Consider the following 23,444-nt stretch of genomic DNA (forward strand, 5'->3'; position numbering starts at 1 on the left):
GTATATTTCCAAGTCTAGCTCCACTGTCTTTCCAAGCTGGATACTCTGCAGGCAACATTTGTTCTCCCAATATGTGAACTTATCATGCAAGTGTGAATTAAACAGGATATGAATTTCTTGATGCTGACTTAGTTGTCTGGTTTCATTATCTTCAAATGGAATGCCAATTTTAGTGCATTTTACTGTATCCTGTGTGGGTTCCTTTCCTAGCCTCAATCTCTGCTCAGCTGTCCCCAGCAGCCAATTTAGGTCAGTCTTTGTCCTCTTTAAGAATAGTTTGATCCATGAAGATTTCCAGTCTTAAGGTCTAGATGGCACAGTGGCTCAGTGGTTAGCACTGCTACCTCACAGAGTCAGGGACCCAGGTTCAATTCCAGCCTCGGGTGACTGTCTGTGTGGAGTTTGTATGTTCTCCCTGAGTCTGTGTGGGTGTGCTCTGGTTTCCTCCCACAGTTCAAAGATGTGCAGGTTAGAGTGGATTGGTTGTGCTAAATTGCCCCGTAGTGTCCAGGGATGTGTGACTTAGCTGGATTAGGAGTGGGAAAGGCATAATGGGAGGGGGTTGAGTCTGGGTAGGATGCTCTTTGGAGAGTCAGTGTGGACCTGTTGAGCCGAATGGCCTTTTGCCATGCTGTTGGGTTTCTATGAAAGTCGCTGCTGGAAACTGAAATGTGATAGTTTGTGTTTACCATGATAGTTACAAAGCAGATTCAGTAACGGTCGCCCTAGCATCACCTTCCCATCCATATTCCCATCACCTTCCCATCCACATTCCCATCACCTTCCCATCCACATTCCCATCACCTTCCCATCCACATTCCCATCACCTTCCCATCCACATTGCCTCCGGTCTCTGAGGCAGAAAGACGTGGGTTTGACTCTCACCACAGAGACTGTAGCACACCTTCACACACCCGACGCAGTACTGAGGGAGTGCCACACGGTCTCAGGAGTCACCTTCAGAATGGCCCCATTTGCCCTTTCAGGGGGATGTAACAGATTCTAAAACCACCCTGTTGTAGGAGGCCTCTCCCCGGTGCCTTGTCCAACACTTTTTGCCCTCGACTAATGTCACAAGAAAAGAAACAAACACAAACAGAAATCTCTCTTCTTCTGTCTTGCTCTTTTCCCTGGGATCTGGGAGATGGTTGAAGAATTGTGCAGTGGGTGATGGTGGGAGTGGAGGTGGATTCATCATAATTCTGGTAACAGATCAAAAGGGGTGCAATGGGGGAGTTGGCAGGGTAATGGGAGAGATTTCATAGAATCAAATCCCTACAGTGTGGAATCAGGCCCTTCGGCCTAACAAGTCCACACCAACCCTCCAAAGAGTAGCCCACCCAGACCCATTCCCCTACCCTACACATCCCTGAATACTATGGGCAATTTCCCATGGCCAATACACCCTAATCTGCACATCTTTAGATAGTGGGAAGAAATCGGAGCAGTCGGAGGTAACCTGCACAGACATAGAGAGAATGTGCAAACTCCACACAGTCACCTGAGGGTGGAATCGAACCTGAGTCCCTGGTTCTGTGAGGAAGCAGTGCTAACCACTGAGCCACTGTGCTGCCTTTGGGTGTCCAATGGCTGGTCGAGTTGAGGAGTGTCACGCACCATCATCGATGCAAGGATTGTTTTTCTCAAACTCTGGTTGGATTATCGACATAGGAGCAGAAGTAGGCTGTTCAGCCCATCAAGTCAATCCCATCATTCAATGAGATCACGGCTGGTCTGATAACCCACGACTCCACCTTCCTGCCTTTTCAGAGCCCTTGATTCCCTTATTGACAAACACTTCATCTTGAAGAGTGGGGTGGGTTTCGCAGACCGGCTTTGGGTTTCCTTTGAGAACGATGAAACTGAGGTTGGTCGCTGGAGGAACTGGAATTCGGAAGATACTGCTGCAGAAACCTCCCAAGGATCTACAGATCTACAGTTGTACACTCCACGTGTGTGTAACTGTGTGTACAAGTGCAGACGTATGGGGGGTACAGTCCTTGTGTGCTGATGTATAACTCAGAATACTGTTTCTCTTCCCATCTTGTTCCAGTTTCGCTCCTGCTTTGTCCGGAGAGCCTGGGTCCTGTCTCCATCTCTCTGTGACATCGATTGTATAAGCAGCATGTTCTATTGTAGAGACGTGTTGTTCTGGTTTTTTTTAACAGCAGACCTTGGCCTCCTGTCAGATGTGTTTGCCAATTTTGTTTTCTTTGGGATGTGCCAAAATGTTGGGATTAGTGAGAAAAATGTTAGCTAAGTGTTCATTAAAACAAAATATTTATTTGAACTCTGATGTGTTCTTGTAATGTGTCCTGATTGATGGCAGCCACTTGGTAGAATAAGAAAACAGAATATTACTTGAATGGGGAGAGTCTGCCAATCACTGTGCTACAGAGGGATCTGGGTGTCCTTGTTTAGCAAGCACATGAACAAACAGAATTTAGCAGGAGAATCGAGTCAGAGAGTCATACAGCACGGAAACAGACCCTTCGGTCCAACCAGTCCATGCTGACCATAATCTCCAACTAAACCAATCTCCACCTGCCTGCTCCTGACCCATATCCCTCCAAACCTTTCCTGCTCATGCACTTATCCAGATGTCTAATCCACCACTTCCTCAGGAAGTTCATTCCACATGCGAACCACTCCCTGTGTAAAAGATTTGCCCCTAATGTCTTTTTTAAACCTTTATCCTTTCACCTTAAAAATGTGCTCCTACTCTTGAAATACCACATCCTGGGGAAAAGGCAGCTACCATGAACTCTATCTATACCCCTATTTATAAAATAAACTTCTCTCAGGTCACCTCTCAGTCTCCAACACTCCAAAGTCCCAGCCTGCCCAGCCTTTCTTTATAACTCAACCCTTCCATACCCGGCCACGTCCTGGTAAATCTCTTCTGAACCCTCTGCAATGTAGGAGAGTGGAATAAAACAGCGGAAGGATTTGGCTGAAACTGTACATCGGTTGAAAAGCTGAATTGGCATTTTCAAACACATTTCATTACCAAAAGTAAACAAGTTTAAAAAATGTAAAAATTAAGACACTCATTCTCATTCACACCACAGTTATAGAGCTGATACCTTGTTGACACCTTTGATAAATCAAGCAAGGTTACGTACTTAACAAAGCATTGGCGATTACATTATTTTTCCTCATGATCTTGATTAGATCAGGCTGTAAGATGAAACTCCAATGATGTAGCCTAGCATTTTGGTTTTGGACAGTTTCCACAAAGAGGAAGGGTTTATGCACTAGTGTTTTTTTGTAGCCATGTAATGCATACACTTCAAGATACAGTAGACAGTGAAAAGGGTTACCTCAGATTACAACAGGATCTTGATCAGATGGTTCAATGGGCTGAGGAGTGGCAGACAGAGTTTAATTCAGATAAATGTGAGGTGCTACATTTTGGAAAAGCAAATCAGGACAGGACTTAATGGGAAGGTCCTAGGGAGTGTTGCTGAACAAAGAGACCTTGGGGTGTAGGATCATAGCTCCTTGAAAATGGAGTCGCAGGTAGATAGGATAGTGAAGGAGGCGTTTGGTATGCTTTCCTTTATTGGTCAGAGTATTGAGTACAGGAGTTGGGAGGTCATGTTGCCACTGTAGAGGACATTGGTTAGGCCGCTGTTGGAATATTGCGTGCAATTCTGGTCTCCATCCTATCGGAAGGATGTTGTGAAACTTGAAAGGGTTCAGAAAAGATTTACAAGGATGTTGCCAGGGTTGGAGGGTTTGAGCTATAGGGAGAGGCTGAACAGGCTGGGGCTGTTTTCCCTGGAGCGTCGGAGGCTGAAGGTCAGCACATAGAGGTTTATAAAGTCACAAGCGGCATGGATAGAATAAATCGATAAAGTCTCTTCCCTGGGATGGGGGGAGTCCAGAACTAGAGGGCATAGGTTTAGGGTGAGAGGGGAAAGATATAAAAGGGACCTAAGGGGCAACTTTTTCACACAAAGGGTGGTATGTGTATGAAATGAGCTGCGAGAGGAAGTGGTGGAGGCTGGTACAGTTACAGCATTTAAAAGGCATCTGGACGGGTATATGAATAGGAAGGTTTAGAGGGATATGGGCCAAGTGCTGGCAAATGGAACAAGATTAGGTTGGGATATCTGGTCGGCGTGGACGAGTTGGACTGAAGAGTCTGTTTCTGTGCTGTACATCGCTATGACGCGATTCTAGGATTCCTTTCCCGCTGTGAAGTACTTTGTTTGGTGTAAATGTAGCTTCTCAGTAAAGTATGCTACGAGCATCTCTATGCCCTGATTCAACTTCTTATAACAGGACTGCATTGATTCCCCAGAGTGCGACAATAACTGTCGTGATGGGTGGTGAGTGAAATCGGGGGCAGCCAACACCAGCTCATGGATCAAAATGGCTTTCAGTTCCTCAAAGTCTGTTTGACACTCCCCTTACAATACTCCCCTGACCTTTTTTCCCCGTTACAAATCTGGAGCAGTTGTTGTGCTGACATTTGGCACAAACATACATTAGAAAACACACATTGCTAAAGTTCTCATGGTTTTTCATTTCATGTGAAGGGCAGGGAACTCTGCTATTCTCTCTTCTTTTTCTACTCTGGCAGCACCTGTCCTTGTCCCAGCTTGGTTACTCGCACTCTTGTAAATTTATTTTTTGGTGAGGTTTGTCAGCCCTTTGTAATTTTCTCAATAAAGCTTATAATAATCCTGAGTGGTCCCTCCAAGTCTCAATATACACCAGCACATCAACAAAGTAAATTACAGAATTAGGAAGTCTGACTAACACTTGATTCATCAGTCTCTGGAAAGTGGTTGAGGCTTTTTTTTTACCTAAACGGCAACAACCCAGAGATGGATTTTTAGAGCAGCTGGTGCTGGAGCCGACCAGGGATAAGGCAATTCTGGATCTGATATTATGTAACGAACCAGAATTGGTCAGTGACCTCGAAGTCAAGGAGCCATTGGGAAGTAGTGACCATAATACAATAAGCTTCAATCTGCAATTTGAGAGGGAGTGGGTACAATCGGAAGTGACAATATTTCAGTTGAATAAAGGGAAATATGGAGCTATGAGGGAGCAACTGGCCAAAGTTCAATGGTGCAATACCTTAACAGGGAAGACCGTGGAGGAACAATGGCGGATATTTCTGTGTATAATGCAGAAGTTGCAGGATCAGTTCATTCCTAAAAGGAAGAAAGATGCCAGGAGGAGGCATGGGCGGCCGTGGCTGACGAGGGAAGTAAAGAAACATACAAAGTTAAAAGAGAAAAAGTATAACTTAGCGAAGATAAGTGGGAAAACTGAGGACTGGGAAGCTTTTAAAGAACAACAGAGGATTAGTAAGAAGGAAATACGCAGAAAAAAAATGAGGTACGAAGATAAACTGGCCAAGAATATAAAGGAGGATAGTAAAAGCTTTTTTAGGTATGTCCAAGGCAAAAAAATGGTTAGGACAAAAATTGGGCCCTTGAAGACAGAAACAGGGGAATATATTACTGGGAACAAAGAAATGGCAGAGGAATTAAATGGGTACTTCAGATCTGTGTTCACTGGGAAAGACACAAGCAATCTCCCTGAGGTAACAGTGGCTGAAGGACCTGAACTTAAGGGAATTTATATTTGCCAGGATTTGGTGTTGGAGAGACTGTTAGGTCTGAAGGTTGACAAATCTCCGGGACCTGATGGCCTGCATCCCAGGGTACTGAAGGAGGTGGCTTGGGAAATCGTGGATGCGCTGGTGATTATTTTCCAGAGTTCAATAGAATCGGGTCGGTTCCTGAGGATTGGAGGGCGGCTAATGTTGTGCCACTTTTTAAGAAGGGTGGGCGGGAGAAAGCAGGAAATTATAGACCAGTTAGTCTGACCTCAGTGGTGGGAAAGATGCTGGAGTCTATTATAAAGGATGAAATTACGGCACATCTGGATAATAGTAACAGGATAGGACAGAGTCAGCATGGATTTATGAAGGGGAAATCATGCTTGACTAATCTTCTTGAATTTTTTGAGGATGTAACTCGGAAGATGGACGAGGGAGATCCAGTGGATGTAGTGTACCTGGACTTTCAGAAAGCTTTTGATAAAGTCCCACACAAGAGGTTAGTGAGTAAAATTAGGGTGCACGGTATTGGGGGCAAAGTACTAGATTGGATAGAGAATTGGTTGGCTAATAGGAAACAAAGGGTAGTGATTAACGGCTCCATTTCGAAATGGCAGGCAGTGACCAGTGGGGTACCGCAGGGATCCGTGCTGGGACCGCAGCTTTTTACAATATATGTAAATGATATAGAAGATGGTATCAGCAATAACATTAGCAAATTTGCTGATGATACAAAGATGGGTGGTAGGGTGAAATGTGATGAGGATGTTAGGAGATTACAGGGTGACCTGGACAAGTTAGGTGAGTGGGCAGATGCATGGCAGATGCAGTTTAATGTGGATAAATGTCTGGTTATCCACTTTGGTGGCAAGAACAGGAAGGCAGATTACTACCTCAATGGTATCAAATTAGGTAAAGGGGCTGTTCAGAGAGATCTGGGTGTTCTTGTCCACCAGTCAATGAAGGCAAGCATGCAGGTACAGCAGGTAGTGAAGAAGGCTAATAGCATGCTGGCCTTCATAACAAGAGGGATTGAGTATAGAAGCAAAGAGGTGCTTCTGCAGCTGTACAGGGCCCTGGTGAGACCACACCTGGAGTACTGTGTACAGTTCTGGTCTCCAAATTTGAGGAAAGACATTCTGGCAGGGTAGGTTTACGAGGTCAATTCCTGGAATGGCAGGATTGCCTTACACGGAAAGACTGAAGCGACTGGGCTTGTATACCCTTGAGTTTAGAAGACTGAGAGGGGATCTGATTGAAACGTATAGGATTATGAAAGGATTGGACACTCTGGCAGGAGGAATCATATTTCCGCTGATGGGGGAGTGCCGAACCAGAGGACACAACTTAAAAATATGGGGTAGACCATTTAGGACAGAGATGAGGAGAAACTACTTCACCCAGAGAGTGGTGGCTGTGTGAAATGCTCTGCCCCAGAGGGCAGTGGAGGCCCAGTCTCTGGATTCATTTAAGAAAGAGTTGGATAGAGCTCTTAAAGATAGTGGAGTCAAGGGTTATGGAGATAAGGCTGGAACAGGATACTGATTGGGAATGATCAGCCATGATCATATTGAATGGCGGTGCAGGCTTGAAGGGCTGAATGGCCTACTCCTGCATCTATTGTCTATTGTCTATTGTCATTGAGAGAGCCGGTCAGGTGTGGCAAAGGCTGATATCTCTTGGGACACCTGCCTGGAACAAATCTATTTGGTAAGTGATCTGGCACTGCCAACTCCGTCAATGTAGTCTTCCAAGGGAGGAATTAGGCATGAGTCTGTCTTTGTTGGTGGATTGGTGGATGTAGAATGTGGATGAAGTATCGAGTTTAGGTGCTCACCCTACTGGGACAGTCCAAATGCCCTGGCTGTTCTGGATGTAGGTTTGCTCACTGAGCTGGAAGATTCGTTTTCAGATGTTTCATCACCATGCTCGATAACATGATCAGTCAGCCTCCGGTGAAGTATTGGTGTTAGTGACCCTCTTTCTATTTATGTGTTTAGGTTTCCTTGAGTTGGTGATGTCATTTCCTGTGATAATTCCAATCAGAACATCAACTTGGACCTCATTTACCACCCTCTGAGAAAAAGAACAGGAAATGACATCATGACAGCAAATGACATCACCACAGGAAATGACATCACCAACACAAGGAAACCTAAATACGTAAATAGAAAGTGGGTCATAACACCAGTGCTTCACCAGAGGTTCACTGATGATGTTACCAAGTAGGGTGACGAAATGTCTGAAAACGAACCTTCCAGCTCAGCGAGCAAACCTACATCCAGAACCTCAACCTGAGCTACAAATCTTCTCAAAACTTGCTCTGACAGTGTTCGCTCAAGTCACGCAACACCAGGTTACAGTCCAACAGGTTTATTTGCAAGTACAAGCTATCGAAGCACTGCTCCTTCATCAGGTAGTTAGGACCACTCTGAAAGCAAGTGCTTCCAAATAAATCTGTTGGACTGTAACCTGGTGTTGTGTGATTTTTAACTTTGTCCACCCCAGTCCGACACCAGCACCTCCACATCACATGTTCAATTAGATGGTTTTCCAGCATGTATTGGACTTCTGTATTGGGCCTGGTTTTTGCATTTAAAGCATAAAGTTACCACTTGAGAGGATTCACCAGCATCCAAATCACGTTTAGATAGAGTTGTACACCCTGCTTTGACCATGAAGACTGTTTAAACTCAATGAGTAAACCAGTTAGGCCTTGCCATTCTGAATTTGAAAGCATTGAGCCTAACCTCCCCAGTTAGTCAGTGGGTCAATAGTCCAGACCCTCTTCGGCCTCACCCTCACTATCTCACCCTTGCCTCCCTACCTGACACGTCTGTACTTGCTCATTCTTTTGACATATTGGTAAGCGGGTAACGGGGAAGGCAAATGGAATGTTGGCCTTTACTTCAAAGGAAATGGAGCATAAAAGGAGGGAGATTTTACTAAAACTATACAAGGCTGTAGTCAGACCCTAGCTGGAACACTGTGAACAATTTTGGGTTCCTTATCTAAGGAAAGCCACTGGAGACAGTCCAGAGAGAGTTCACTGGGCTGATCCTGGGTACAGACGGACAGTCTTATGAGTAGAGGTTGAGTAGCTTGGCCTTGTACTCATTGGAGTTTAGAAGAATGAGAGGTGACTTTCTTAAAACATTCAGGGGTCTGAGAGGATTTGGAAGGGTAGGTAGAGAGAGGTTGTTTCCCTTTGGGAGGAGAGTCTAGGACCAGGGGGCATCATCTCAGAATAAGAGGGCACTCATTTGTGAGAGAGATGAGGAGGAATTTCTTCTCTCTGTGGGGAGTGAATCTGTGGAATTCTTTACCACAGAGGACTGACGAGGCTGGGTCACTAAATATATTTGAGGCTGAGACAGCTTTTTAATCAGGAAGGGAATCAAAGGTTATGGGGAAAAGGTAGGAAAGTGGAGTTGAGGATTATCAGATCAGTTGTAATCTCATTGAATGGTAGAGCAGACTTGATGGGCTGAAAGGCCTACATCTGGTGCTGGGCCTTATGGTCTTTTCCCAGCAATGAGTTCATGGCTGGTTTGTTTGAGTTTTGAATTTCCATCTACTCCTAAAAACACTGGGTTTCTCCTGCAGATTCTAAGCACCTCCGCCTTAAAAAATTCAATAACTCCATCTCTACTGGTTTTTGAGATAGAAAGTTCCAGAGTCACCCAACCCTCTGAGAGAAAGACTGTTCTCATCCCTGTTCTAAAAGGGCAAGCCTTTGTTTTAGCAGAGTGCCCCTTACATCTGGGCACATTCAGAAGGAACACCCTTCCCATTCCTGGCCTTGTCCTGACCATTCAGCATCTTATACACTTCAGTCAGATCTCACCCCTCATGCCCCTAATCTCAGCCAAGTTTCATCTGTCACCCCTTCCTCATAAGACAACCTTCTCATAAGCCAGTATGAACGTAAGATATAGGAACAGAATTTAGACCATTGAGCCTGCTCCACCATTCAATCATGGCTGATATATTTCTCATCCCACCCTCATTCTGGGTAATCCAAGATGGAGGATGGGAAAAATTTCTGGCTGTAACAGGCTGCTCATTTATTGAGGTATTTCAGGTGTTGGAGTTGATTTCCTCAAATCCCAGGGGTAGCACTTACTGTTTTATATGGCGAGTTTTGAAGAGATTTGTAGCTCAGGTTGAGGTTCTGGATGTAGGTTTGCTCGCTGAGCTGGGAGGTGCGTTTTCATTTCAATGAACCTTCCAGCTCACCGAGCAAACCTACATCCAGAACTGTTTTATATGGTGTTGCATTGCTTTGGAACTTCAAAGAAAAAAAGTCAAAACAACGGCACTTTTGAAAAGGAGAGGAACTGACAAATGTAGCACATGGTCAGTCAGTGCAGGAGAGAGAGAGAGAGAGAGAGAGAGAAACCCACACTGCTAACTGGCACAGCAGTGAACCTGCACAGTTACTGCCTTTCCTATTTGAATTCATGTATCGCTGAACATCGGAGTGCGAATGGAAAAATTAACAAAGAGTGAAATTCACAACTAGTCTTGGAGGAACCTGTTTGGGACAGGTCACAACACAGAGAAAGATATGTGAATAGTTTTAATTGTAGCCTTGGGGCTTCACTATAAATCTGCAGTAGTGAGTAGAGTGGGTTCTTTCTTGATTATGACAGTGTTATTTTCTGGGTCTCTAGATTGGAAGAAGCAAAAATGGCCTTTAGTTGAGTGATATGCTCTTCTTGTCGGATGTTTAGGGAGAGTTTACGGGTTACTGAGGATTATATCTGCAATAAATGTCGTTGGTTGCAAATCCTGTCAGATTAAATGGATCAGTTGGAGCGGCAGTTAGAGGCAGTGAGGAATTTACAAGAGCTAGGGTTTGCGGTGGACGGCAGTTTTAGGAAGGGAGAAAAGCTGCAGGTACAGTCAGGTAGATGGGTTAACTCCAGGAAAGGTAGGAGGGGTGGGCAGGGGTCTTCTGTGGCTATCTTCATTTCAAACAAGAATGTTGTTTTGGAAAATGTAGGGGGTGATGGACTCTCAGGGGCTGCTCAGGGGAACAGCCAAGTTTCTAGTATTGAGACAGGCTCTAATGTAATGAGGGGTACATCGGGTTCCAAGAGATCGATTGTGTCAGGGAACTCTCTAGTCTGAGGCACAGACTGATGTTTTTGCAGCCAGCAGCGAAAAATCAGAATGTTGCGTTGCCTCCCTGGTACCAGGATCAAGGATGTCTCAGAGAGAGATCAGATTCCCTACAGTGTGGAAACAGACCCTTTGGCCCAACCAGTCCACACCGACCCTCCGAAGAGTAACCCACCCAGACCCATTTCCCTCTGACTAATGCAGCTAACACGATGGGCAATTTTAGCATGGCCAATTCACCTAATCTGCACATTTTTGGATTGTGGGAGGAAACTGGAACAAACCCACATAGACACGGGGAGGACATGCAAATTCCACACAGACAGTCACCCAAGGCTGGAATTGAACCTGCATCCCTGGCGCCGTGAGGCGACAGTGCTAACCACTGAGCCATTGTGCCACCCTGAATGCAGTGCAGAATGATATAAAGGGGGAGAGGGACCAGCAAGAGGTCATTGTACACATTGGAACTAATGACGTAGGATGGGAAAAGGATAAGATTCTGAAGGGAGATTACAGAGAGTTAGGCAGGAATTTAAAAAGGTCCTCAAGAGTAGTAATATCTGGATTACTCCCAGTGCCACGAGCTAGTGAGGGCAGGAATAGAAGGATAGAGCAGCTGAATGCACGGCTGAGGAGCTGGTGTATGGGAGAAGGAATCACATTTTTGGATCATTGGAATCTCTTTTGGGGTAGAAGTGACCTGTACAAGAAGGACGAATTGTACCTGAATTGGAAGGGGACTAATATACTGATAGGGAGATTTGCTAGAGCTGCTCGGGAGGATTTAAATTAGTAAGGTAGTGGGGTGGGACCCAGAGAGATAGTGAGGAAAGAGATCAATCTGAGACTGGTACAGTTGGGAAAAGGAGCGAGTCAAACAGTCAGGGCAGGCAGGGACAAAGCAGAGAACAAGGTAGGACTGATAAATTAAACTGCATTTATTTCAATGCAAGGGGCCTAACAGGGAAGGCAGATGAACTCAGGGCATGGTTAGAAACATGAGACTGGGATATCATAACAATTACAGAAACATAGCTCAGGGATGGACAGGACTGGCAGCTTAATGTTCCAGGATGCAGGAAGGATAGAAAGGGAGGCAAGAGAGGAGGGGGAGTGGCATTTTTGAGAAAGGATAACATTACAGCTGGGCTGAGGGAGGATATTTCCAGAAATACATCCAGAGATGTTATTTGGGTGGAACTGAGAAATAAGAAAGGGATAATCACCTTATTGGGATTGTATTATAGACCCCCAATAGTTAGCAGGAAATTGAGAAGCAGATTTGCAAGGAGATCTCCGTTATCTGTAAGAATAAAAGGCATGACTCAGGATGTGTGGATTGGAAAAATAGGCTTCAAGGGAAGAACACAAATGATATGTGGAGATTGTTCAAGGAACAGCTAATGGGTGTCCTTGATAAGTATGTACCAGTCAGGCAGGGAGTAAAGGGTCTTGTGAGGGAGCCGTGGTTTAATAAGGAATTGGAATCCCTTGTGAAAGGGAAGAGGGCGGCCTATGTAAAGATGAGGCATGAAGGTTCAGTTGAGGCGATTGAGAGTTATAAGGTAGCCAGGAAGGATCTAAAGAGAGAGCTAAGAGCAGCGAGAAGGGGACATGAAAAGTCCTTGGTTGGTAGGATTAGGGAAAATCCTAAGGCTTTCTATAGGTATGTCAGGAATAAAAGGATGACTAGGGTAGGTATCGGTCCAGTCAAGGGTAGTAGTGGGAAGTTGTGCGTGGAGGCGGAGGAGATTGGTGAGACACTAAATCAATACTTTTCGTCAGTATTCACTCAGGAACAGGACACTGTTGCTGATGTGAATATTGAGTCACAAGTGATTAGAATGGATGGCCTTGAGGTATGTAGGGAAGAGGTCCGGGGAATACTGGAAAGGATGAAAATAGATAAGTCCCCTGGGCCTGATGGCATTTATCCTAGGATCCTCTGGGAAGCTAGGGAGGAGATAGCGGAGCCATTGGCCTTGATTTTTATGTCGTCATTGTCTACAGGAATAGTGCCAGAAGACTGGAGAATAGCGAATGTGGTCCCCTTGTTCAAGAAGGGGAGCAGGGATAGCCCGAGTAACTATAGGCCGGTGAGTCTCACTTCTGTTGTGGGCAAAGTCTTAGAGAGAATTGTAAGGGATAGGATTTATGAACATCTGGATAGGAATAATGTGATCAAGGATAGTCAGCATGGTTTTGTGAAGGGCAGGTCGTGCCTCACAAACCTTATTGAGTTCTTTGAGAAGGTGACCAAGGAAGTGGACGAGGGTAAAGCAGTAGATATGGTGTATATGGATTTTAGCAAGGCGTTCGATAAGGTACCCCATGGCAGGCTAATGCAAAAACTACGGAGGTATGGCATTGAGGGTGCATTAGAGGTTTGGATTAGGAATTGGCTGGCTGGAAGGAGACAGAGGGTAGTAGTTGATGGTATAAGTTCATCTTGGAGCGCAGTTACTAGCGGTGTTCCACAAGGATCTGTTTTGGGACCATTGCTGTTTGTCATTTTTATAAATGACCTGGAGGAGGGGCTTGAAGGCTGGGTGAGCAAGTTTGCAGATGACACGAAAGTCGGTGGAGTTGTGGACAGCGAAGAAGGATGTGGCAGGTTACAGTGGGATATAGATAAGTTGCAGAGCTGGGCAGAAAGGTGGCAAATGGAGTTCAATGTAGCTAAGTGTGAAGTCATTCACTTTGGTAGGAGTAACAAGAAGATGGATTACTGGGCTAATGGTAGACTACTTGGTAGTGTGGATGAGCAGAGGGATCTTGGTGTCCATGTACACAGATCTTTGAAAGTTGCCACCCAGGTAAATAGTACTGTGAAGAAGGCATATGGTGTACTGGGCTTTATTGGTAGAGAAATTGAGTTCCGGAGTCCTGAGGTCATGTTGCAGTTGTATAAGACTCTGGTGTGGCCTCATCTGGAGTATTGTGTGCAGTTTTGGTCGCCATACTATAGGAAGGATGTGGAGGCATTAGAACGAGTGCAGAGGAGGTTTACCAGGATGTTGCCTGGCATGGTAGGAAGATCGTATGAGGAAAGGCTGAGGCACTTGGGGCTTTTCTCATTGGAGAAAAGAAGGTTTAGGGGAGATTTGATACAGGTGTACAAGATGATTAGGGGTTTAGATAGGGTTGACAGTGAGAACCTTTTTCCGCTAATGAAGTCAGCTGTTACTAGGGGACACAGCTTTAAATTAAGGGGTGGTAGGTATAGGACAGATGTTAGGGGTAGATTTTTTACTCAGCGGGTTGTGACTTCATGGAATGCCCTGCCAGTAGCAGTGGTGGACTCTCCCTCTTTATGGTCATTTAAGCGGGCATTGGACAAGCATATGGAGGTTATTGGGCTAGTGTAGGTTAGGTAGGCTTCGGTCGGCGCAACATCGAGGGCCGAAGGGCCTGTACTGCGCTGTATTTTTCTATGTTCTATGGTGGTTACGGTGGAGGATTTTAACTTTGCAAACATAGACTAGGACTGCCACAGTTCTTAAAGGTTTAGATGACGAGGAATTTGTTAAGCATGTAGAAGAAAATTTTCTGATTCAGTATGTGGACGTACCTACTAGAGAAGGTGCAAAACTTGACCTACTAGAACATAACATCGGCGCATCTGCTACTGTTGCAGGCATTGCATTCCAACACCCTGCTACTCTCTGAATAAAGAAACTACCTCTGACATCTGTCCCATATCTATCCCCCCTCAATTTAAAGCTATGTCCCCTTGTGCTCGCCATCACCATCCGAGGAAAAAGGCTCTCCCTGTCCACCCTATCTAATCCTCTGATCATCTTGCATGTCTCAGTTAAGTCACCTCTCAACCTTCTTCTCTCCAATGAAAACAACCACAAGTCCCTCAGCCTTTCCTCGTAAGACCTTCCCTCCATACCAGGCAACATATTAATAAAACTCCTCTGAACCCTTTTCAAAGCTTCCACATCCTTCCTATAATGTGGTGACCAGAACTGTACACAATACTCCAGGTACGGCCTTACCAGTGTCTTGTACAGCTGAAGCATAACCTCGTGGCTCCAAAACTCAATCCCCCTACCAATAAACACCAACACATCATATGCCTTCTTAACAACCCTATCAACCTGGGTGGCAACTTTAAGGGATTTATGTACCTGGACACCAAGATCTCTCTGTTCATCTGCACTGCCAAGAATTTTACCATTAGCCCAGTACTTTGCATTCCTGTTATTTCTACCAAAGTGAATTACCTCACACTTTTCCGCATTAAACTCCATCTGCTACTTCTCAGCCCAGCTCTGCATCTTATCTATGTACCCCTGTAGCTCACAACATCCTTCAGCACTATCCACAACTCTGCCTACCTTAGTGTCATCTTCAAATTTAATAACCCATCCTTCAACGCCCACATCCAGATCATTTATAAAAATGACAAAAGCAGTGGCCCCAAAACAGATCATTGCAGCCCACCACTGAGCTCCAGGATGAACATTTCTCATCAACTACCACCCTCTGTCTTCTCTCAGTGAGCCAATTTCTGATCCAAACCACTAAATCACCCTCAATCCCGTGCTCCCTTATTTTGTGCAATAGCCTACCATGTGGAACCTTATCAAACACCTTACTGAAATCCATATACACCACATCAACTGCTTTATCTTCATCAACCTTTGTCACCTTCTCAAAGAACACGATAAGGTTAGTGAGGCACAACCTACCCTTCACACAACGGTGTTGACTATCCCTAATCAAATTATTCCTCTCCAGATGATTATAAATCCTATACCTTATAACCTTTTCCAACACCTTACTCATAACCGAAGTAAGACTCACTGGCCTATAATTACCAGGGTTGTGCCAACTCCTCTCCTTAAACAAGGGAACAACATTTGCAATCCTCCAGTCTTCTGGTACTCTTGGGAAATAAGGCAGGGCAGGTGACTGAGGTGTCAGTGGGGGGCACTTTGGGGCCAGCGACCATAATTCTATTCGTTTTAAAATAGTGATGGAAAAGGATAGAGCAGATCTAAAAGTTGAAGTTCTAAATTGGAGAAAGACACCAATTTTGATGGTATTAGGCAAGAACTTTCAAAAGCTGATTGGGGGAAGATGTTCGCAGGTAGAGGGACAGCTGGAAAATGGGAAGCTTTCAGAAATGGGATAACGAAAATCCAGAGAAAGTATATTCCTGTCAGGGGGAAAGGGAAGGCTGGTAGGTATAGGGAATGCTGGATGACTAAAGAAATTGAGGGGTTGCTTAAGAAAAAGAAGGAAGCATATGTAAGGTATAGACAGGATAGATCGAGTGAATCCTTAGAAGAGTCGGCAGTTGGAGTATCACAGGTCAACCTACGGGCAGTTGGAGTATACTTAAGAGGGAAATCAGGAGGGCAAAACAGGGACATGAGATAATTAAACTGGCAAATAGAGTTAAGGAGAATCCAAAGGGTTTTTACAAATATATTAAGGACAAAAGGGTAACTAGGGAGAGAATAGGGCCCCTCAAAGATCAGCAAGGCAGCCTTTGTGTGGAGATGGGGGAGATACTAAATGAATATTTTGCATCAGTATTTACTGTGGAAAAGGATATGGAAGGTGTAGACTGTAGGGAAATAGATGGTGACATTTTGAAAAATGTCCATATGACAGAGGAGGAAGTGCTGGATATCTTGAAACACATATAAGTGGATCAGGACCTGATCAGGTGTACCCTAGAACTCTGTGGGCAGCTAGAGAAGTGATTGCTGGGCCTCTTGCTGAGATATTTGTATCATCGATAGTCACAGGTGAGGTGCTGGAAGACTGGAGGTTGGCAAACGTGGTGCCACTGTTTAAGAAGGGTGGTAAGGACAAGCCAGAGAACTATAGACCAGTGAGCCTGATGTCGGTGGTGGGCAAGTTGTTGGAGGGAATCCTGAGGGACAGGATGTACATGTATTTGGAAAGGCAAGGACTGATTAGGGATAGTCAACATGGCTTTGTGCGTGGGAAATCGTGTCTCACAAACTTGGTTGAGGTTTTTGGAGAAGTAACAATGAGAATTGATAAGGGCAGAGCGCTAGATGTGATCTATATGGACTTCAGTAAGGCATTCGACAAGGTTCCCCATGGGAGACTGATTAGCAAGGTTAGATCTCATGGAATACAGGGAGAACTAGCCATTTGGATACAGAACTGGCTCAAAGGTAGAAGACAGAGGGTGGTGGTGGAGGGTTGTTTTTCAGACTGGAGGCCTATGATCAGTGGCGTGCCACAAGGATCGGTGCTGGGTCCTCTACTTTTTGTCATTTATATAAATGATTCGGATATGAACATAGGAGGTATAGTTCGTAAGTTTGCAGATGACACCAAATTGGAGGTGTGGTGGACAGTGAAGGAGGTTACCTCAGATTATAATGATCAGATGGGCCAATGGGCTGAGGAGTGGCAGATGGAGTTTAATTTAGATAAATGCGAGGTGCTGCATTTTGGAAAGGCAAATTAGAGCAGGTCTTATACACTTAATGGTAAGGTCCTAGGGAGTGTTGCTGAACAAAGAGACTTTGGAATGCAGGTTCACAGCTCCTTGAAAGTGGAGTCACAGGTAGATAGGATAGTGAAGAAGGCGTTTGGTATGCTTTCCTTTATTGGTCAGAGTATTGAGTACAGGAGTTGGGAGGTCATGTTGCGGCTGTACAGGACATTGGTTGGAATATTGCGTGCAATTCTGGTCTCCTTCCTATCGGAAAGATGTTGTGAAACTTGAAAGGGCTCAGAAAAGATTTACAAGGATGTTGCCAGGGTTGGAGGATCTGAGCTATAGGGAGAGACTGAACAGGCTGGGACTGTTTTCCCTAGAGCCTCAGAGGCTGAGGGGTGACGTTATAGAGGTTTACAAAATTATAGGGGCATGGATAAGATAAATAGAGTCCAGAACTAGACGGCGTAGGTTTAGGGTGACATACAAAAGAGACCTATGGGGCAACGTTTTCACACAGAGGGTGGTATGTGTGTGGAATGAGCTGCCAGAGGAAGTGGTGGAGGCTGGTACAATTACAGCATTTAAAAGGCATCTGGATCAGTATATGAATAGGAAGGGTTTGTATGGAAACAGGCAAGATGCTAGCAAGTGGGACTAGACTGGGTTAGGATATCTAGTCAGCATGGACAGATTGGACCGAAATCACCTCTATGACCCCTGTCCTCTCTCCTAACCTTTGAATCTCAAGAACCTAATTATCTCTGCCTTAAATACACTCTATTAGCTTCCATACCCCACTGCAACATCCTCTGGCTGAAGAAGTTCCTCCCCATCTCAGTTCTGAAGTGTCGTCCCTTCACTCTGAGGCTGTGCCCTCCGGTCCTCGTCCCTCCTACTAATGGAAACACCTTCTCTACATCCACTCTATCCAGGTCTCTCAGTATTCTGTAAGTTTCAATCAGACCTCCCTCATCCTTCTAACCTCCATCGAGTACAGACCCAGTGTCCTCAACCACTCCTCATACGACAAGCCCTTCATCCCCGGGGTCATTCTTGTAAACCTCCTCTGGATCCCCCTCCAAGGCCAGCACAGTCTTCCTTAGACACAGGGAACAAACTGCTCACAGTATTCCAAATGCAGTCTGACCAGAGCCTTATACAGCCTCAGCATTACACATCTGCCTTTGTCTTCCAACCCTCTTGAAATGAATGTTAAAATTGCATTTGCTTTCTTAATTACCAGCTGAACCTGCAGGCTAACCTGAACAGAATCCTGAACTAGGTTTCCCAAGTCCTCTTGTGCTTCAAATTTCCAAAGCCTTTCCCTATTTAGAAAATAGTCCTTGCCTCTATTTCTCCAACCAAAGCACATAACCTCACACTTTCCCACATTGTATTACATCTGCTACTTCTTTGCCCACTCTCCCAGTCTGTCTAGGTCCTTCTTCAGCCTCCTCACTTCCTCAACACTACCTGCCCCTCCACCTAGCTTTGTATCATCTGCAAACTGAGCAACAATTCCCTCAGTTTTTTCATCCAGACCATTAATGTATAACGTAAATAGTTTGGTCCCAACACTGTGGAACTTCACTCGTCATAGGCTGCCATCCTGAAAAAGACCCCTTTATCTCTACTCTCTGCCTTCTGCCAGTCAGCCAATCCTCTATCCATGCCAGTCCCTTGCCCCTAACACCATGGGCTGTTTACCAGTCTCCTGTGCAGCACCTTGTCAAAGGCCTCCTGAAATCCAAACAGATCACGATCACTGGCTCTCCTTTGTCTAACTTGTTCTACATCTCCTCTAAAGAACGCGAACAGATTTGTCAGGCATGACCTCCCCTTGATGAAGCCGTGCGGGATGAGCCCTATTTTCCCACGCACTTTCAAGTACTCCACAATCTCATCCTCAATAATGGACTCTAAAATCATATCAATGACTGAGGTCACCCTAACTGGCTAATAGTTTCCTGTTTTCTGCCTCCCTCCCTTCTTAAACAGGGGTGTTACATTCATCATTTTTCAGTCCTCTGGGACACTGCCTGACTTCAGTGATTCCTGAAAGATCACCACCAGTGCTTCTACAATCTCCTCAGCACTCTCCTTAAGAACCCTGGGGTGTAGTCCATCTGATCCAGGTGCTTTATCCACCTTCAGATCTTTTAGCTTCCCCAGTACCTTCTCCTTAGTGATGGCCACTCACCCCTGCCCCCCAACTCTCTTGAAGTTCTAGCATGCTCCCAGTGTCTTCCACAGTGAAAACAGATGCAAAGTACCTGTTCAGTTCATCCACCATTTCTTTGTTCCCCTACTACTTCACCAGCCTCTTTTTCCAATATCTACTCTTGCCTCTCTCTCACATAGAACATAGAACATAGAATATAGAACATTACAGCGCAGCACAGGCTCTTTGGCCCTTGATGTTGTGCCGACCTGTGGAACAAATCTGAAGCCCACCTGACATACACTATTCCATTATCATCCATATGTTTATCCAATCATCACTTAAATGCCCTTAAAGTTGGCGAGTCTCCTACTGTTGCAGGCAGTGTGTTCCACATCCCTATTATTGTCTGAGTAAAGAAACTACCTCTGACATCTGTCCCATATCTATCACCCCTCAATTTAAAACTGTGTCCCCTCATGCTAGCCATCACCATCCGAGGAAAAAGGCTCTCCCTGTCCACCCTATCTAACCCTCTGATTATCTTATGTATCCCAATTCAGTCACCTCTCAACCTTCTTCTATCTAACGAAAACAGCCTCAAGTCCCTCAGCCTTTCCTCGTAAGACCTCCCCTCCATACCAGGCAACATCCTAGTAAATCTCCTCGGAACCGTTTCCAAAGCTTCCACATCCTTCTTATAATGCAGCGACCAGAACTGTACTCCCAAGTGCGGCCGCACCAGAGTTTTGTACAGCTGCAACATGATCTCATGGCTCCGAAACTCAGTCCCTCTACCAACAAGAGCTAAAACACTGTGTGCCTTCTGAACAACCCTATCAACTTGTGTGGCAACTTTCAGGGATCTATGGACCTGGACCCCGAGATCTCTCTGCTCTTCCACACTGCCAAGAATTTTACCGTGAGCCGAGTACTCTGCATTCCCATTACACCTTCCAAAGTCAATCACCTCACACTTTTCTACATTAAACTCCATTTGCCACCTCTTAGCTCGACAGCTTATCTATGTCCCTCTGTAACCTGCAACATCCTTCAGCACTGTGCACAACTCCACCGACTTTAGTGTCATCCGCAAATTTAGTAACCCAATCTTTTACGCTCTCATCCAGGTCATTTATAAAACTGACAAACAGCAGTGGCCCCAAAACAGATCAGTTACCACTAGTAACTGAGCTCCAGGGTGAACACCACTCTCTGTCTTCTTTCAGATAGTCAATTTCTGATCAAAACCGCTAAATCACCCTCAATTCCGTTCCACCATATTGTTTGCAATAACCTACCATGGGGAACCTTATCAAACACCTTACTGAAACCCATATACACTACATCAACCGCTTTACCCTCATCTACCTGTTTGATTAGCTTCTCAAAGAACTCAATAAGGTTTGCGAAGCACAACCTATCCTTCACAAAATCATGTTGACTATCCCTAATCAAATTATTCCTCTCTAGATGATTATGAATTCTGTCTCTTATAACCTTTTCCAACAATTCACCCACAACTGAAGTAAGGCTCACTGGTCTATAATTACCAGGATTGTCTCTACTCCCCTTCTTGAACAGGGGAACCACATTTGCTATCCTCCAGTCTTCTGGCATTATTCCTGTAGACAATGACGATTTAAAGATCAAAGCCACAGACTGGGCAATCTCCTCCCTGGCTTCCCAGAGAATCCTAGGATAAATCCCATCTGGCCCAGGGACTTATATATTTTCATGCTCTCCAGAATTGATAACACCTCCTCCTTGTGAACTTCAATCCCATCTGGTCAGGTAGCCTGTATCTCTGTATTCTCCTTGACAACATTGTCTTTTTTCAGTGTGAATACTGAGGAAAAATATTCATTTAGCGCTTCCCCCATCTCCTTGTACTCCACGCACAACTTCCCACGACTGTCCGTGATTGGCCCTAATCTTACTCTCGTCATTCTTTTATTCCTGATATACCTATAGAAGGTTTTGGAGTTTTCCTTGATCCTATTTGCCAATGACTTCTCATGTCCCCTCCAGGCTCTTCTTAACTCTCTCTTTAGGTCTTTCCTGGCTAACGTGTAACTCTCAAACACCCTAACTGAGCCATTGCATCTCATCCTAGCATAGGCCTTCTTCTTCCTCTTGACTAGATATTCAACTTCCTTAGTAAACCAAGGCTCCCTCACTCAACAACCTCCTCCCTGCCTGACAGGAAAATACTTATCAAGGACCTGCAGTAGCTGTTCCTTGAATAAGCTCCACATTTCAATTGTGCAATGATTGTGTACCTTTTAGATATCTCAAAAAAACTCTTGCAATCTTCTTTTATATTGTTAAAAATCACACAACACCAGGTTATAGTCCAACAGGTTTAATTGGAAGCACACTAGCTTTCGGAGCGACGCTCCTTCACCAGGTGATAGTGGAGGGCTCGATCGTAACGCAGAATTTGTAACACACCCCAGTCCAACACCGGCATTTCCAAATCATTCTTTTATATTACTAGCTTACCCTCATTTTCCCCTTATGGCTTATTTACGTACCTGCTGCTGGTTTTAAAGACATCCCATTCCTCTGACTTCCCACTAATCTTCACCACATTGTATGAGTTTCTTTTTGTTTTTATACTATCCCTGACTTCCCTTGTAAGCCATAGTTCCCTCATCCTCCCAAGTATATTCCTCCTTGCTTGGGATGGATTTCTGCTGTGCCTCCTGAATTACCCCAGAAACGCCCACCATTGCTGCTCCACCGTCTTCCCTTCCAATCAACACTGGCCAGCTCCTCCCTCGTGTGCTTGGAGTTACATTTACTCAATTGTAATACCATTACATCAGATTCCAGTTCCTCCCTCTCAAACTGCAGGGTGAATTTGATCATTATAGTCACTGCCCCCTAGGAGTTCCTTTATCTTAAGTTCCCTAATCAAGTCTACCTCATTTTACATCATCAAATCCAGAAGTGCCTCTTGCCTACCGGGCTCTACCACAAGCTGCTCCCAATAACCTCCTTCTCTTGGGATCTGCTACCAACCTGATTTCTCCAGCCCATCGGCATATCAAAGCCTCCTATGATTATTGTAAAAGTATCTTTCTGAAATGCCTTTTCTAGGTCCTGATTTATTTTCTTCCCCACATCCTGACTGATGTTAGGAGGCCTGTACTTAACTCCCATTGGGGTATTTTCTCATCTGTGATTCCTCGAGCCTCCTGCACAGGTTCTGTCTCTTCTGAACCTATAACACTCCTTACCAATAATTTCATTTCATTTTTTTTAACTAACAAGGCAAACCCCACGCCCCTCTGCCCTTTCGATAGGATGTGTCTCCTTGGATATTTAGCTCCCAGCCCTGATCCCCGAGCAGCCACATCTCTGTGATACCCACAACATCACACCTTCCAATTTGAATTTGTGCTAGAAGCTCATTCACCTGGTTTCACATACAGCGTGCATTTAAGTACAACGCTCCCCCCCCCAGCTCTGTGTTGACTGCCACACCCCTTTCTCGTAGTTGTCCCCTTATCTGCTGCCCCTGAAGTTAGATTCATGAGCCTGTCCATACTCTCTGACCTATTCATTTTCCTGGAAACTTTAATAATCTCCACGGACCACCGTCCCCACCAACTAGTTTAAAGTCCTTGTGACTTTGATTTGTGCCACCAGTTCATCTACTTTATTCCAAATGTTAAAAATCACACAGGTTATAGCCCAACAGGTTTATTTGGAAGCATTAGCTTTTGGACTGCTGCTCCTTCATGAGGTGGTTGTGGAGAATAAGATCATAGGACGCAGAATTTATAGCAAGCATTTACAGTGTGATGGAACTGAAATGATGTATTGAAAAAGACCTGGATTGTTTGTTAAGTCTCTCATCTTCTAGAATGACCACGTTGATTTCAAATACTTTGTGAATGAAGATACAAAGCCTTTTAGCAGGAAAGTTCCTTTCCAGGCATTTCGTTACCCTACTAGATAACGTCTTCAGTGGGCCTCAGGCGAAGCAATGCTGAAAATCTATCACCCCCTGAGAAAAGGAACAGGAAGCGACTTCACCACAGGAAATAACATCACCACTGGAAATGACATCACCAACCCAATGAAACCCAAACATATAATTAGAAAGCAGGAATTTT

General features: G+C 44.9%; 1 long non-coding RNA gene across 1 annotated transcript in view; it reads right to left on the minus strand.

The window, feature by feature from the left end:
- Positions 1–1,373: 1,373 nt before the first annotated feature.
- LOC140482469 (uncharacterized) overlaps positions 1,374–23,444 on the minus strand; it is a 41,259-nt gene continuing 19,188 nt past the window's right edge. The window contains exon 3 of the long non-coding RNA XR_011961725.1: positions 1,374–2,211. This is a non-coding gene — a long non-coding RNA (uncharacterized lncRNA). The remainder of the gene's footprint in view (positions 2,212–23,444) is intronic.

Source organism: Chiloscyllium punctatum, chromosome 10 (genome assembly GCF_047496795.1).
Source record: "Chiloscyllium punctatum isolate Juve2018m chromosome 10, sChiPun1.3, whole genome shotgun sequence".
Classification (NCBI taxonomy): Eukaryota; Metazoa; Chordata; class Chondrichthyes; order Orectolobiformes; family Hemiscylliidae; genus Chiloscyllium; species Chiloscyllium punctatum.